Source organism: Panthera pardus, unplaced genomic scaffold (genome assembly GCF_024362965.1).
Source record: "Panthera pardus isolate Hobbes unplaced genomic scaffold, ASM2436296v1 HiC_scaffold_12, whole genome shotgun sequence".
In the NCBI taxonomy this organism is placed as follows: Eukaryota; Metazoa; Chordata; class Mammalia; order Carnivora; family Felidae; genus Panthera; species Panthera pardus.
The window spans coordinates 101,398,733-101,414,389 of NW_026526677.1; the positions used below are offsets into that span (position 1 = coordinate 101,398,733).

Sequence of the window (15,657 nt, forward strand, 5' to 3'; positions counted from 1 at the left end):
TTTAGCACCCACTGCATACAGCACACGATGGGTTGTTCCTCGCCTCTGCCTTGAGACACCTATCAGAGAACCCCTGGAATACAGATGACCTCTAGGAACAGTCTCAGGGCTGAGGGATATTGGATACTAAGGGATACATGAAATGTCCTTAGGTTTTTGAAGGCAGAGAGAGAGAACAGATTCTCATCTGTCTAGGCCGGTTTATGTCCAGGCCTGCCTGCAGGCACAGGGATGGACCAGGTGACCTCCAAATGTCACACTCAGCCTAAGGATTCTGTGATGCAGGCAGAATTTGCTCCTAGCTTTCTTCTGCCACAAGGGAAGTGTCAGGCTTTCTGTGGACCGGAGTCAACAGTACCAGTGCACCCAGTAGAATGCCATCAGCAAACATCCTCAGCAAAGTTGCTGACCTAGTATTGAACAGGTTAATTGCGGCCAGTGGATGCTCAGCCGCCAGGAGGATTTCTAAGACTCCGGAGTCCACAGCTCTGGAGAATGCGGACATACAAATGACAGCTTCTAGCTCTTTAGGAGGGCAAATGGGCCTGCCAGTGATGGGGCCCTCTCCAAGGGTGCTCGGACCCTGGGAGCCCCTCCCCACCAGTCCAGCCCTGGCTCCCTTGCCCTGCATGGTTGCCCCCGCCCAGCCCTGGCTCCCCTGTCTGGCACACCGTCCCTTCCTGCATATTCATCATTCTCAGGGCTCACGGCCGTGGTCTGGAGCCTCTCATGGGAGTTTGCAGATAATGTCACGGGCTCCTGGAACCTCACGGGGAGGGCAGGGAGTAGCCTGCCAAGGAGGAGGGAGGGTGTGCATGGGATCTATTCATTTCCCATACACAGGAAGCTTCGGAGAGAAGGCAGACAAACTGTCTCCGAGACTAGCTCCCTCTCCCAGGGACCACTTCCCCTACCGGGACAGGCAGGCTGCCAAGGAAGGGCTCTGGTGAGGCCTGCATCTGAAGACTGAGCCTATTTCTAGAAACAATCTAGAAGGGCCCAGGGCCTACTCCCATTTCTAAGGGGTACAGCTCCTATATTCAGGGCTAATCGTTCCGAGGTATCCGAGAAGCAAAGAGGTGGGCTAATTTTCCTCGGGTCCAACCTCAGGCACAGGATAAAGAACAGAACCCTGTGAGACTGCTTGGCAAGCATCATCACCGCACCGGGCAGATGGAGAATGAGACGCTCAAGTTCACTGGCAAGTTACTCGTGAAGGCAGATTTGGGAATCAGGCACCCGATCCTTGGTTCACTGCTTACACAGGCCCCAGTAAGTAATACAAATGATGATCCACCGGAAGCTCAGTCTTTCATGGAAGAGCCTGTGGATGAATTCAGTAGCAGAGGAAAGCTAGTCTCAGCAGTTGTCTGGCCTCCCCTCTGATTCTCCTCCCCCTGCCCCCATTAAAATTAGCACACCACAGAGTCAACCTGGCTTTCTAAGGGCAACTTACTTTTCCCCTACCCCCTTTCCCCTGCCTGACCTCTCCATCTCTTCCAGACACCTTAGTTCTACCGTGTACCTGTCCACCTGTCATTGGTTGATCCATCCATCCATTCTTTCCTTGCCCATCCATAAACCCACCCATTTACTTAACTATTATATATTGAAAACCTATTGTGTGCCAGGAACTCTGTTGGGAAGTCAGGACACTTTACTTCTAGCTGTGTAGCCTTGAACACATTGCTTAACCACCCAAAGCCTTGGTTTCCCTATCTGTAAAATGGGAATAATAAAACTCTGTATTTAGGGTTTGCTGAGTAGTAAATAAAATACATATGCATATAAAACAGTACAGCACTTGAAGATTACCAGGTACACAGTAGCCTATCCTTACATGCTATGGAAGAGAACAAGGTCAATGTGATGGGGATCTTGACCTTAGGGAGCCTGGAGTCAAACTCCCATCTGATTGTCCGGCAGATCTCCAGACAATCCTCTTCTGTCTTCCTCCTCTCTTCCTTCCCCTATTCCCTTGGCTGTGGTGACTTTCTAAATGTCAGATCTTCAAAGAACTCCTTTCTGAACCCTCCCAATTTGGTTCCCATAACATTTTCTCCTTCTGTAGTGTCGTTCCCCTCAAACTCTCTGTTACCTAGGACCTTATCTCATCACCGTGTGCCTGTTTATAAACCCTTTGATGGCCAGAACTGTGATGATGTTCTGTATTCTGTATCCCCACAATGCCCAGCACAGTCACCTGTACAGAAATACTTGCTAATTCAACCAAGCCGCTGCCCCCACCAGCCCCATTCCCGCCCAATCTCGCTTCCAATGTCAAGGTTGTTGATTTTATTACCAGGAAATTATCTGCATATTCTTACCTGCTTTGCTTACCCTGCTTTATATCTCAGATTTAGAGGTAAGTTAGACTTTAGACTGGCTTTTAAATATCCCCAGCTGATTCTACTACTGCAGCTGATGCCTGTAACATTTATTTATAACTTTGCAAAATTGGCCAGTGGTTAAGATATATAAACCCGAAGGGGACTCGTGCATTTCCAATACATTAAGGTACATTTAAAACATGCTGTGTCTTACCAGGGGCTTTAAGATACACATTACCGCGGGAGCTAGAAGGACGGGAGCAGAGTAATTGGCTAATGAGAATTCTGAACAGTGACTGGAAATATGGCAGAACTGCCCTTTGAGAACTGTGCTCACACCTATTAATGAACTTTATCCACGGCTCTAAAACACAGCTCTGTGTTTCAAACACAAGCCCAGGAGGCTCTGCGGCTCGGATGCTGTTGCGTTAATTCACACCTAGTTATGGTGACTGGCACCAGCCTTCAACACTGGTCAGAAGAAAACGCTGCGAAGTCCTAGGATAATTACTAAGTCTGGATTTATTTTATACCAGGTGCCAGGTGTTGATATGGAAGGACATGTTTTTCTAACTCTAAGTATGTGCGGTACTAGGAAGAGGGGGGGATGAGTATGCTCGCATGTTCCCAGTCATGTGGGGACCATGGGACTGCATACATATACATATCCTGCCATGTAGGAAGGACTACGACATAGCCAATAGAGGAATGATGTGGGAAATCCAGTGACTTTCAGTCTTGGACAGGAGTCTGGATTCCAGGTAGGGTCTCCCATGGTTCATGGCCCTGCAGTGAATATTGACCCGGTTGAGGAATAGTTCAAGTCTAAGCCAGCAGAGACTGTAGGGTTGGTGAACTGTTGGCTTTGTGTCCGAGACAACAGCCATTCTTTTCATAATGGGAGAGGGAAAAATATAGCTTCCCACTGAGCCTGTGTGTGATGTTTATCTTGAGTAGGAATGTCGAGGTTGATTGCCAAGAGGCAACTGCCTTCTTTGGAGCTGTTTATTTAGCTTGCAATGACTTTTGAAAATGCCCTCCCACCATCTTTAAATACTCTCCTCCATGGGTGGGCTCCCAACAGCCACGTTTGTGCATCTGCCCAGCACTTTGGTCACAGATTGATGGACTGGGGAGGGTAGTCAGGCCAATTTGCTCAACCGATTTCCCTTGTTGTAACTCTGACCCTTCTGATGACGATCCCCAAATCTGTATCTCCAACCCATCTCTTTCCCTCCAAGTTCAGACCTGTATGGCCAGCGGTCCACTGGACAGAGATCTGCCTGAATGCCCCACAAACCACTCAGGCAACAATGTCAAACATAGCTTACCCTTTTCCATTCGTTCCTAGATCCAAACACCCAATTCTTCTGACTTTACCTCCCAAACACTTTTTAACTCATCCCCTCCTTTTCCAACTCTGGTTTAGGCTCTTGGCCTGAACTCCTCCTGGCTGACCCCCCTGCCTCCTGCCTGGAATCCCTCGAATCTGTCTTCCACACGGATTGAAGCACAATCTGATCTGAAATACACAGTGGCTTCTCCCTAAGAGTTTGTAACCTGAGAATTAGAATGCATTCCCCTCCTCAGTGTCTCCCTAGCATTTACAACCCTGCTTTCAGGCTGTAGCCCACTTCTCCATCTCCATTCCCTGCTTTGTGACTGGCATTCCAGTAACCTGGGACCACCTGTATTTCCATGAAGCTCTAGGCCTTCCAGACTCTGTGTCCCTGTCCTCTCTTCTCCCCTTTCATATTTGATGAATTCCATCTCAGCCTTTAAGACCTCTCTCAGCGATGACTTCCTGGAAGGCTTGTATGACTCCCAGTCCCCCGAGGCTGGTTAGGGCCCCCTTTTCTATGCTCCTATGACAACTTGGCCGTATTTCTATCACTGCACTACACACATTGTAATATAATGCTTTTTTTTTTAGGCTTGTCTGACCCAATAGACTGTCAGTAACTTGGGAATAGAGACAGCATATATTTCTTTCCTCTTAGTGTCCTCAACCCTTGATAAATATTTTAGAGTATATGAATAAGTGAATGAATGATGTGGATGCATGTCAAGGATTGTGCCATAGGTGTAAGAGGGGAGAAGGAGCGTATGTCAATGAGCCATTGTGCTCCCTGAATCTTGACTTGTATGCTTGAAAGAGTAAGGAGGAGACGATGTTCTTGAAACTCACTTTCTCTGACGATCCTGACCATGTAAGCCTATAAGGAATAGTCATTCTGGGCATGGTGCTCATCAGGTAGGAAGTTTCCTGTCTATGTCATGCTGCAGGGAGCCAGGAAAGTGGAAGCAGGAGTAGTCCAGGAATAAGAGAACACCAGTTCTACTGTTCATTCTTCCACGTGCCCCTTGACAACTTAATTGACCCCTCTGAGTCTCGATCTCATTTGAAAGTAGAGTAATAATTCCTGCCACTCAGGATCGTTTTGATGATTGAGCTGATGGGTGTGAAACCCTCAGAACTCTACTCAGTAAATATTCAACAGATGGCACATTATGAATTTAGTGTGACATCAACTTTAAAAATCACTGACTCTTGGGGTGCCTGGGTGGCTCTGTCAGGAAAGCGTCTGACTCTTGATTTTGGCTCAGGTCATGATCTCACCATTCATGAGTTTGAGCTCTGCTTCGGGCTCTGTGCTGATAGCACGAAGCCTGCCTGGGATTCTCTCTCTCTCCCTCGTTCTCTGCCCCTCCCTGACTCATTCACTCTCTCCCTTTCTCTCTCTCTCTCCCAAAAGTAAATAAACATTAAAAATTGTTTTTTAGTCGAAAAAAAAAAAAATCACCAGCTCTTCCATCCATTATGTGCATGCCATTAGATCAGGGTTTCCCCAGTTCCAGGCTGTCAATACTTTTGGCCAGATAATTGTCTTGGGGGGCTGTCTTGTGCATTACAAGATGTTTAACAGCATCTCTGGCCTCTACCCACTAGATGCCAGTAGCACGGCATCTCCCCTGCCATCCAGGAGTTAAAATATCTCAGAACATTTCCACACATTCCCTGGGGGGCAGAACCACCTTTTCTTAAGAAACACCGCTCTAAAAAGGGAAGTGACCTCTGTTGCTCTGACTTTTTCATCTGTAAAATGGGGAGTATTTTCATGACACTTGAAAGTGTTACTTGAATCAGGTGTGATAATGGTTCTGCAATTGTTTTGAAAACTTCAAAGTGCTTTTCAAATATAAAATAAGTGTTTTGACAGATATCATCAACTTGAGTACTTAAAGAAAAGCCAGCATATCCTCAAGCTACCAACCCTCCCCCAAGTTGCCCAAGAACCTCTGTGAAATGGAGTCCCCTGGGGCCAATTCTGTCCCCAGATGTTGAGTGGAGGACTGGAAGGTGAGCTCTCTCCACCAGCCTCTTCCTGTTGGTAGCTGAAGACTAGTCTAACCCAGCCCTGTGGGCGTGAGGTCACAATGGGACCTGCGCTGAGCTGCAAGGTAATATTCTAGAATTCTCCCTAAAACTCAGGTGGCTATTGAGCCTGGTAGATTTGGAGGTCTGACCATTTCTTGCTGCCTATAGACAAGTTTCCATATCCAACACTGCCATTGCTACTGCTTAAAGTTTGCACTGGCAATAAAAGTGAGTGATAATTTTAACCCCAACTAAGTTAAGATCACATGAAGGGGACCACAAGCAGCCAAAACTTCATGGGGTGTAACAAGGATCTGATGAGTTCAGTGTTCAAGTCCTATTGCCACAGCGGCACTGGTGAGATTTTTTTCTGGCCGGAAGTTTGTGAACCTAGAATGTGGGTTGGAAGAGAATGGAGCGAATATTTGGCACAAATGATGCTCCAAAATTTGCCTTTTATCTCCCCTTTTCTCCAAGCTTATCCCTAAAGAGATATTGGAAAACAGAGACAATTAGACAAGTACCCTGAGTGATGTCCCATCGTAAACCACCTTCCAAAGGGCTCCCGCCCTAACAGTGATCTCTCTTCATTTCTCAGATGCCGGTCCTCATTCCTAGAGTACATTGCCAGGCAAGTGTAGCTGCTGGCCCACTCCAGAAACCCAGCAGTTTGGGGTCAAGCCCAGATCACTAGCTCTGGTTGCCCTTGATCCCTGGGATATTCCCGCCTTATGCTTCTGGCATCCCTCCCTTCAGATAGACTTTGCACAGGACCACGGGTACAACTTGAGATGGTCCCCACTCTAGACCTTAGAGGGTGGGGGGTCTCTATCTATCCCTTCTTCTTCAGAAGGCCCTGGACTCTTATAAAGCTTGGTCCAGCCCCTCTAAAGGGACCAGAATATTCAGTCTGTGGGACAGTCAGCCTTTCTCAACCCACAGAAAGATGTGACATACGCTCCCTGAACAATTTTTTTGTTTTGTTTTATATTGTTGCCTAATGAAGAGGAATCATGCAAATAATTCCACCTGTAATAAAAATCTGCTCCCTGTGACTTTAGGGATTAGTAAACTTCGAAGCAGCTCACATAATTTTTAAACTCTTTCCTCCTATAAGGGGGTATCACAGTTAGCTCGAGGATGGGCGTCATTAAGCACGGAAGGAAGGGCTCTTGGCCAAGCAGACAACCTCCTTGGGCCTCAGTTTCCCTGTCTTTAAAGTAAGGAGAACAATCCCAAGGCTGTTGTTAGCCGTGGCGGGCAGGGAGGATAGAAGGAAGGTGGCCCAATTGAGTAGAACCAGGAAAACGTCTGCCATAAAGCAAGGCCACCTGGCCTATAAAAGCATTCTGGAGGGCTCTGGGTGCAGATGCAAAGACAGGAAACTGCGAGACAGGGAATTGGTAGCAACAACTCCAGGTAACTCGGCTTTTTAATTAGAGAAGCCTTCAGCCGGCAGCAGAATTGCTTCCGCCCCGCAAACCAGAGACCTGAATCGCAGCAGTGCAACATCCAGCGTTTGCACTTGGTAGTAACAGGGGTACAGTAAGGCCTCCCTGCTCCGTGCCGCATCATCCATTAGAAAACAAAAAAGGTACAGTAAGTGCCACTGAGCTCCTCCATTAATTGCTAAGTAAGGGGAAAAAAAGAGAAGAATAAAGTGCTTTTACCTGCTCGGCTGGATAATTAAAAGCTGCCTGAAGCACTGCTAACCTTTTTCATTATGGCAGTGTTCATTATAAAGCCAGAAAGAATTAACTACACTGCATTATCAGATATCGAAAAATATTAATAGCAAAAGTGAGAAAGGGAAAGGAGGAATTTTGGGCGAGTTAATTAAACCACACGTCCTCAATGACTTATTAAGTGACTGGTCGAGCTTCCTGGAGCTCGGTGAGTCCCAGAGAGCATGCGATGTGTTTCTACTCCTCAGGAAATGAGTTTCCAGCCCCGTGGACTTGTATTATTTTTCCTTCCTCTATTGCAAAATTCTTGTTTGTCTCTCTTCGCAAATACTGCCGAGTGAGTCAAGTCCTGGATTGGGACCATCTTAGCGCCAATAGAGTGGGAGCTGGTTGAGAGCCCTTGAAGGTCACTGCTGTGGGGACCACTGTGGGAACGAGACCACTGTGTTGTTCAGCAAAAGCCTTACAGTTCTTCTGTAACGGAGCAGGTGAGAACATCTTATAATGAGGTCCCTTTGCTGCTTCTGTAACCCAAGCCCGTGAATGAATCCAAGAAGGGCTCACCTTGCCTATCAAATTCCCTTCTACAGGGTCTGGTACTACAGCCTGGCACAGGGCATTGAGGGGGGATGTGCCCTTGGGGTCTCAAGAGCTGTTTGGAGTAAGTTATCCACGCTCCATCCATAGAGCAGAACACGGTCAGAGCCCAGCTGCAGCAGGAAGGCCAGCTGAGCGAGGACTGTCATACTCGCAAATCTTTGGTGAATTAAGATGACATCCTCTGCAATACTCTTAAGTGCTTAGTCCAAAAAGGCACACGTACGGCACTGTCCTACATGGCATAACAGGATGGGGGTGAAGATAGTAACGGGGGAGAGTGGGGGGGAGACAAGGAACATCTTCCATGGTGGAAGGAACCAGGGAGGGAATGAAAGCATTTTCATTTAGCAAAAAGCAAAATTGATGATGAAGAAAATGTAATATTGATTTCTTTCTTCTTCCTGCTGGCACTGAAACTTTAAATGAAGTCATAGAGCAACTGAGACTCCCGCTTTGATTGGTTGTACTTTGACCTAATCTCATTTTAAGAGTCTAGTTTGCATGATTGTTGGTGACACGCAAGAGGTTTCTCTTTAAGCAGGGTACGGTTATCATTTCTCCAACATGACATTATGACAATCAGACACTGTTCTGGGGAGCTCCGAGCCTGTCCTTGCTGATGGGTTTCTTCCCTAGGTGGTACGTTGGCCCCCATGGCAGCTTTTCTCAGAAACTCAATGAGCACTTGCCCAAAGAAGAGCTTTCCAGAAAATGGGTGTAAGTGATGGCTTATCCAGCTGCAGCCTACATGGAGGTAGTGGGGACAGGAAAGCTTTGGCTAGTATGTGAATGAATGTCAAAATAGCAATAGGGGAAGAGTCAGGAGGTTGAGCAGAATGGATGAAGTCATTGAAATGGACCCAGTGGTCACGTGTCTTCCTGACCATGATTAAAAGCCATGTTTGCACAGGTACCTTCTTGCATTTTGTCAGCCTGCACAGAAGTATGTGGAGCGGCCTATGGGGGCTTGGCTGTCCTGGCAGCAGGACCTTCTCCCTGTTAAGTAAGCTTTGCATGTAAAACATTTAGAACAGTGCCTGGCACTTAGTAAGCACTCAATAAATGTTATTGATTCTTCAGCATCCTGCATCTTTATCTGGAACTTTTCATGAGCTTCCTTTATCTTGAAATGCCTTGAAAGGAGAAATCTAGAGATAACATAGAAAAGGGTATGAACATCGAATTTTGAACAACTCTTTAGAGGTGGATTGCCCCCTGGAATGGCAATGGCATGCCCACCCCCCCTCCCCGCCCAGCCCTGTGATTGGAAAAAATTGTAACTTTCTGGTTTTTCACCCTGTCCTTCTGGGGGTGCGGTGTGGGGTAGGGAGAGATTAGAATCAGTCTTTTACGAATTCCCAGATTTGAGACCAAAATTGAAGTGGGCCACCCATGACCTCCAGCATTCAAGCCTCGAGTGTTTGCTGACCGCTCTGCCTCTCTCTTCAGAATGCACTTAAAGGGTGGGCTTCTTTGGCCAGGAGGAATACCTCTGCTTGGGACCATATAAAATATATAAGAAGGGGTGCCTGGGTGGCTCAGTCGGTTGGACGTCCGACTTCAGCTCAGGTCATGATCTCACAGCTTGTGAGTTTGAGCCCCGCATCGGGCTCTGTGCTGACAGCCCAGAGCCAGAGCCTGCTTCAGATTCTGTGTCTCCCTCTCTCTCTGCCCCTCCCCCACTCACACTCTGTCTCTCTTTCCTTCAAAAATAAATAAACATTTAAAACAAATTTTTAAAGAAATATAAGAAAACCCTTTGGACCTTGGTGACTGGGAGCTTGGAGAGAAGGAAGAAAGAGGTTGCCCTTGGGTCCTTTTGCATTAGGCCAGGCTTCCAAATATATCACACACATTCCCACCTCTTTCTCTTGGCTCAGCCTGCAACACTTCACTCATCCCTCCCAGTATTCTTCCTGCATGGACCATCTTCCAGGTCTCCCATGTGAGGTCCACTACCCCAGGTCTTCTTCAAGCAGATCTAGTCCTGGTGACTCCTCTTAGCTTCCATAGTGTTATCTGAACTTCTCATGTTCACCAGCCTGGAATGTTTGGCCTATCAGTTTCTCCATTCTAGAGAGTCTGATGGCATCGTGCTCTCAATCTCTTTTCTGTTCTGTGGGACTCTGGAATGAATGGTCATTCAAAGTGCCCCTCTTGTTGGGTCCACAGAGCTCCATTGGTTTTTGGTTTGTGTCTGTATTATAGTTAGTATTTTATAGCATTTCAGTGAGATGCCTGTGTTATTGTCCATTCTATTTGGGAGCACTTGGAGGGAAAGCATCATTTATTTATGTTTATATATTTATCATGCCTGGAACAAGCACACTCGGTAGATGTTTGTTGGGTCAAAATGAATTGAATTGAATAGCACTTTTTCTATATCTACCACAGGCTCTAATTTGGCTCTGGGCAAAGGATGGGCACACACCAAATATTTGCTGAGCCTGAATTAACCCCCTTGGCTGTCTCAGCCCCCTCAGCCCCTCCACACCGTGTGATGTTTCATGGCTGTATAGTGAAGAGATGGTACATGGCTTTCTGGGTCCCCCTGAACTTGCTTGTCTTAAACCTCTGCAGCCACAAAACAGACAGATCTAGACGGCCAATACCCTCCATTTTCCTTTTTATCTCTGTAACTTAATTTATCTCTGTATCCTAGAAAACCACATAACTATTTAGAAAAAAACTACAGATATGTTTTGAAACCCTAGGTTTCCAGGCTATTCCATATAAGGGACTTTTTCTCAAATGCTTCATAATCCATGTGAAACATGGAAGTAATCCATTTATGCCCCCTTCTAAGCACTGTAGTGTCTGCCACTTAATTTGTGACTTCAGACAAGTAATAACCTCTCTGGGGCTACATCAGTCCGTCTCCAAGGCCTCTTCCTGCTCTAACATCTGTGCTTCTGACGCCTTTTGGAAGGCCCATTGATTAGCTAACTTAGCCATTTTTTTTTTTTAACGTGTATTTATTTTTGAGAAAGAGAGAGAGACAAAGCACAAGTAGGGGACAGGCAGAGAAAAAAGGAGACACAGAATCCGAAGCAGGCTCCAGGCTCTGAGCTGTCAGCACAGAGCTTCAAGCGGGGCTTGAACCCACAAACCGTGAGATCGTGACCTGAGTCAAAGTCGGACACTCAACCGACTGAGCCACTCAGACACCATTGCTAACCCCTTCTCTCTTGCCCTCTTCCTGCTATTCATGATTTTTTTTTTAAAAAAGGACATATACTTACTTCCTTGTGGGTCTTCATACAATCTGAGTAGCCATGGGACCAATTTTGGACAGGGGCTTCTGGGGAAAAAAAATTGCTTTCCAAGGGAAAATGGAGAGATACAGCTTATGAAGTCCCTTCTTTCTTCCTGTCTTGAGTGAGAAGCTGCTAGCCATTCCATGGTAATGAGGGGGTGAGCGTGAGGGCAGAAAACCAACACGTCAAGGATAGTGGAGTGCCCAACACCTTGGTGACAGCACAGAGCAGTGGATCAGCCCAGCAAAGGAATCAATGCCTTCATGAGTCTAAACTACTATTAGGCAAGAGTTTTGTTGAAATTTTGCTGAAAAAAATGTTGCCATGAGCATCCCTGACATACACCTTTCTAATTTCCAGTCGAGAGGATTCTTCAGGTCAATTACTTCGTTTCCTTGGGTCCTCCCCATGAGTGTTACTCCGCCTTGACCAAACTCATAGGCCCGCCTGCACACGTGTGCACACGCACGCGATTTGTAGCATGCTTTATGTTGCACAAGTTTCCATGTGCATTACCACATTCGATGCTTCTATCCTGTGAGGGATGTCTATCATCCCCCTCCCCTGTTTATACACGAGGAAACTTAAAACAGTCCCCCACGGTCTCACTGACTCCAAATACAACACGTTCACGCAACTCACCGACAACCCAGGTCAAAGTTCCACACCCCACTTCTTCCACAGAGGAAGCTGTTGGCCTTATCCCGCCACCACCCTGGGGCACAGGCCCAGAGTGAGTCTTCAGAACCTTGGAGGACTCGCCAAGGCCCACACAACTCCATAAGGAGAACCGTGTCAGAGAGGGTGCCTCCCCACCCCTGGAGCTCAGCAGCCCTCAAGGGGGAGGCAGCAGAGACTGTCCCCCAGCTGGGGCCGGAACACAAGTAATTAATAGGTGATCATGGAGCTGGACAAATGCAGACTGACAGCAGGCTTACCTATCTTATAGCCTGCGCCTTGGCTAACATTAGTTCTACAGCTAAACCCGGGCTTTGTTGACATGTTGTTCCCTTTCATTAATAAATAACTGCCCAAAACAATTACACTTCAGGAAACTAACCTTATTTTTCTCTTTCCCTCTGAAAGGTACCAAAAATTAAAAGCAAAGATGCTTAAATCAGCTGGAGCGCTCCTGGGCGGGTGTTCCTAAGTGCAATCTGCTTAATGGGAAAGACCTTTCGGGGGAAGGGCAGTCACTCTTCAGCTCCCCCGGAGGGGCCACGGGCAGGTAGAGATAGAATACACGGTTTCTCCATGAGGGCCTGGCCCTCTGCTTATCTCAGGATCCCACTGTCCAACGGACTTAATTTACCTCTCCAGTCTAGCTCTTCCTGGAGCTGCAGGCACATGTCAATCTTCTTTTTTTTTTTTTAAACCAATATAATATCATGAAAAGATCGTGACACTTTAAAATCAAGCAGTCCCAAGTTTGAGTCTGAATGCTGCCGCTTATTAACTGTCTGTTTTGCACCCCTTATTTGACTGTTCTGATAACTTGTTTGTTGTTGCATAGCAAAATACTCCAAAACCTAGTGGCTTAAAACAACACCCATTTATTACCCTGCAGTTGCTGTGGGTCAGGACTCCACGTGCAGCTGAGCTGGGCCCTGTGCCCAGGGTCTGCCAGGCTACAGTCAGGGAGCTGGCTGGGGCTGCACACCTCTCCCAGCTTCACCCACGGAGGTACGCCCCGGGCTCCAACCTCACTCACTTGACTGTTGACGAGACGCAGGGCCTCCCGGGCTGTGGGCTGGAGGTCTCCCTCAGTTCCTTGCCACTTAGACCTTGCCATAAGGCAGCTCCCACCGAGGTAGCCGGCTTGCATCAGACTGAGCCAGCAAGAGAACCAGATGAAAGTTAAAGTCTTTAATAACCTAATCTCACAAGTGACATGCCATCACTTCTGCCGTATTCTTTTCATTAGAAACAAATCTCTGGGTTTGGCTCACACCCCAGGGGAGGGGATTGCATAAGGACACGAATGCCAGGAACCAGGATCACTGGCTGCCGGTCTAGCAGCTTCTGAACTGCATCTTCTGAAGCACGGTTTCCTCATCTATAAGTGAGCATTATAATAATTCCCTGAGAGGTGGGAGAAAGATTCCGATGAGATGCTATACAGCTTAGGGCCTGGAAGGATGCATAAGAATGCATAAGGAGATAACTGTCCTTCCCCTCCCCTGCCTGCCACATCACGCTGATACGCTCAGAGGTTGATATGCAAAGAGGCTTTATGGCTAGTTCCACTCCCAAGAATGAAGCAATATGGATACAGAGAGCAAGTCAGAGGGTTCCAGGGAACAAAACTGATGGTGGGGGAAACATTTGAGCTCTCCGGACAGGGTCAGAGGCTGGCTGTCCCTGAGGCAGAAGGCCGGAGAGATCACTGCTGAGAGGCTGAGCCCTGGGTGATCTTGAGAGGACAACCAAGGACCAGACCCCAGCAAACGGCCTCAGGAGCCAGGGCCGTCACAGCCCCCATCGCAGGCCAACCCCGCCACCCTCCCCAAGGGCTACTGACAGCCCCAGAAACGCTCCCAGAGGGGGTCCATAAATCACAAGATGCCTTCTTCCCCCAAGGTCAGCGGACTGTGGAGCCAGCTCTGAGCATGGATCACTCTCGCTTTCCTTCCCTAATTTCCCACCAGTTCATTAAAGCTTGACCTTCTGGGCTCCTACGGCTACTGCGGATGTCCAGCCAGAGAGACCATTATATTTTAAAGGCTGTTAAACTGTCCAATGATATTTTAGCCTCTTTTTTTTTTTTATATATTTGATAGCAAATCATCAATCACTTGTGTAAACTTCCAAGTAAAAACTAGGGAGAAAAAGATGGAGAATTATATGAAATTACAGTGGAATGAAGCAGTTAGATTTCTCTCTATCAGCCGAGGCGAGGCGAGGTGAGATGGTGGTCAATTATCTTTTTCCACTCACTGATAAATCGCCAGCACCATGGAGGCTGTCAGTGTCTGACTCATGACAAGCAGAGAGGGGGGCACTGGTGTGACCAGAGGGCCGGGGATGCAGGCTAGCTTTACAGCTGGTACTGGGGCTTCTCCAGTGCCGACCTTCACCGGCCGGCCAGGATAGCAGCCCGGGCCCCGACCCTGTCCTGGGATAACCCCTTTCTCTTCTGACCACCGCCCCTGCGACCCCCTTCCTCCCCTCATCATGCAGGGGACAGCGGAGACCACCCCCAGCCTTAACATGCAGAGGCGTGCTGCTCTCCACTCCTGTGTCCCAAACTGACCTCATTATTTTCCTCACACATTCCTTATCTGAGTTAGTGGTACCATCATTCACCCAAGTGATTTAACTAAAAACATCCTCGTCATCCCCGACACCTCCCTTTTTCTCCCCGCCCCCCCCACTGCCCCCCACCGGTGAATCCACCTCTGCGCTTGGTCTATTGTCTACCACAATTATTTGGCAGACTCACCCCACCTCACATCCCCCTGCTGTTGCCAAGGTCCAGGCTCTGTCACTTTTGTTCTAACCTGTTGGAAAAGCCTCTTAATGGGTTTCCACATCTTCAGCGTTTTTATCAAAAGCTCACACTCATACTCACACACGCCTCTGTGCACTCCTGCCGGTCTGTTTTTTAAGGCACGTCTGACTGCCGTCACCACTGGCACTTAGGAAGGTCCCTCTTGCTTCAGGAATAGGCTAACACCCCCCACCTGGTGTACGATTTCCCACAGTCGTCCTGATGCCCACGGGCCATCCCCAGCCAGGGAAGCCATGGTTTCCGTCCCTGCTCTTTTTTGTGTCCAGGACTGTGTTATCTCCGCCCCTCTGCCAGAGCCCCCTGTCCCTCTAGTTGAGCTGGCCAATTTCTACCCAACCTTCACGACCCAGATCAGAAGTCACCTCCTCCAGGAAGTTCCTCCTGACTCCCCTCTTCTCTTGCTTTTATAAAGCAGTGCAAAACACCACCACCACCCCCACACTGAATTCTGATTTCCTTGAGTAAAGACCTCAGCTCATTGTCTGGCAGCCAGCACCACCCCAGGCTCTGGGGCACAGGGAGTACTTGTTGGCCCATAAGTTGCTGTGAGCTGTAGAGTAACACAAATCCAGGGGCGCCTGGGTGGCTCCCTCAGTTAAGCGGCCGACTTCGGCTCAGGTCATGATCTCGCGGTCCGTGAGTTCGAGCCCCGCGTCGGGCTCTGTGCCGACAGCTCAGAGCCTGGAGCCTGTTTCAGGTTCTGTGTCTCCCTCTCTCTGACCCTCCCCTGTTCATGCTCTGTCTCTCCCTGTCTCAAAAATAAATAAAACGTTAAAAAAAAATTAACAAAAAAAAAAAAAGAGTAAGACAAATCCAGGGGTTGGGGCACCTGGGTGGCTCCGTCGGTTAAGCATCCAAGTCTTGATTTCGGCTCAGGTCATGATCTCATGCTTCA

At 47.9% G+C, this 15,657-nt stretch overlaps 1 long non-coding RNA gene across 2 annotated transcripts in view; it reads right to left on the bottom strand.

The window, feature by feature from the left end:
• Positions 1-7,109: 7,109 nt before the first annotated feature.
• Positions 7,110-15,657, bottom strand: part of LOC109278613 (uncharacterized) — a 132,255-nt gene continuing 123,707 nt past the window's right edge. Inside the window, exons 6-7 of one of the 2 annotated variants that reach the window (XR_002085761.2) lie at positions 11,237-11,295; positions 7,110-9,142 (exon numbers count right to left, since the gene is read on the bottom strand). This is a non-coding gene — a long non-coding RNA (uncharacterized LOC109278613). Of the gene's footprint in view, positions 9,143-11,236; positions 11,296-12,788; positions 13,081-15,657 lie in introns of those variants that run through there. The other variant, XR_008421301.1, reaches the window with a different exon arrangement.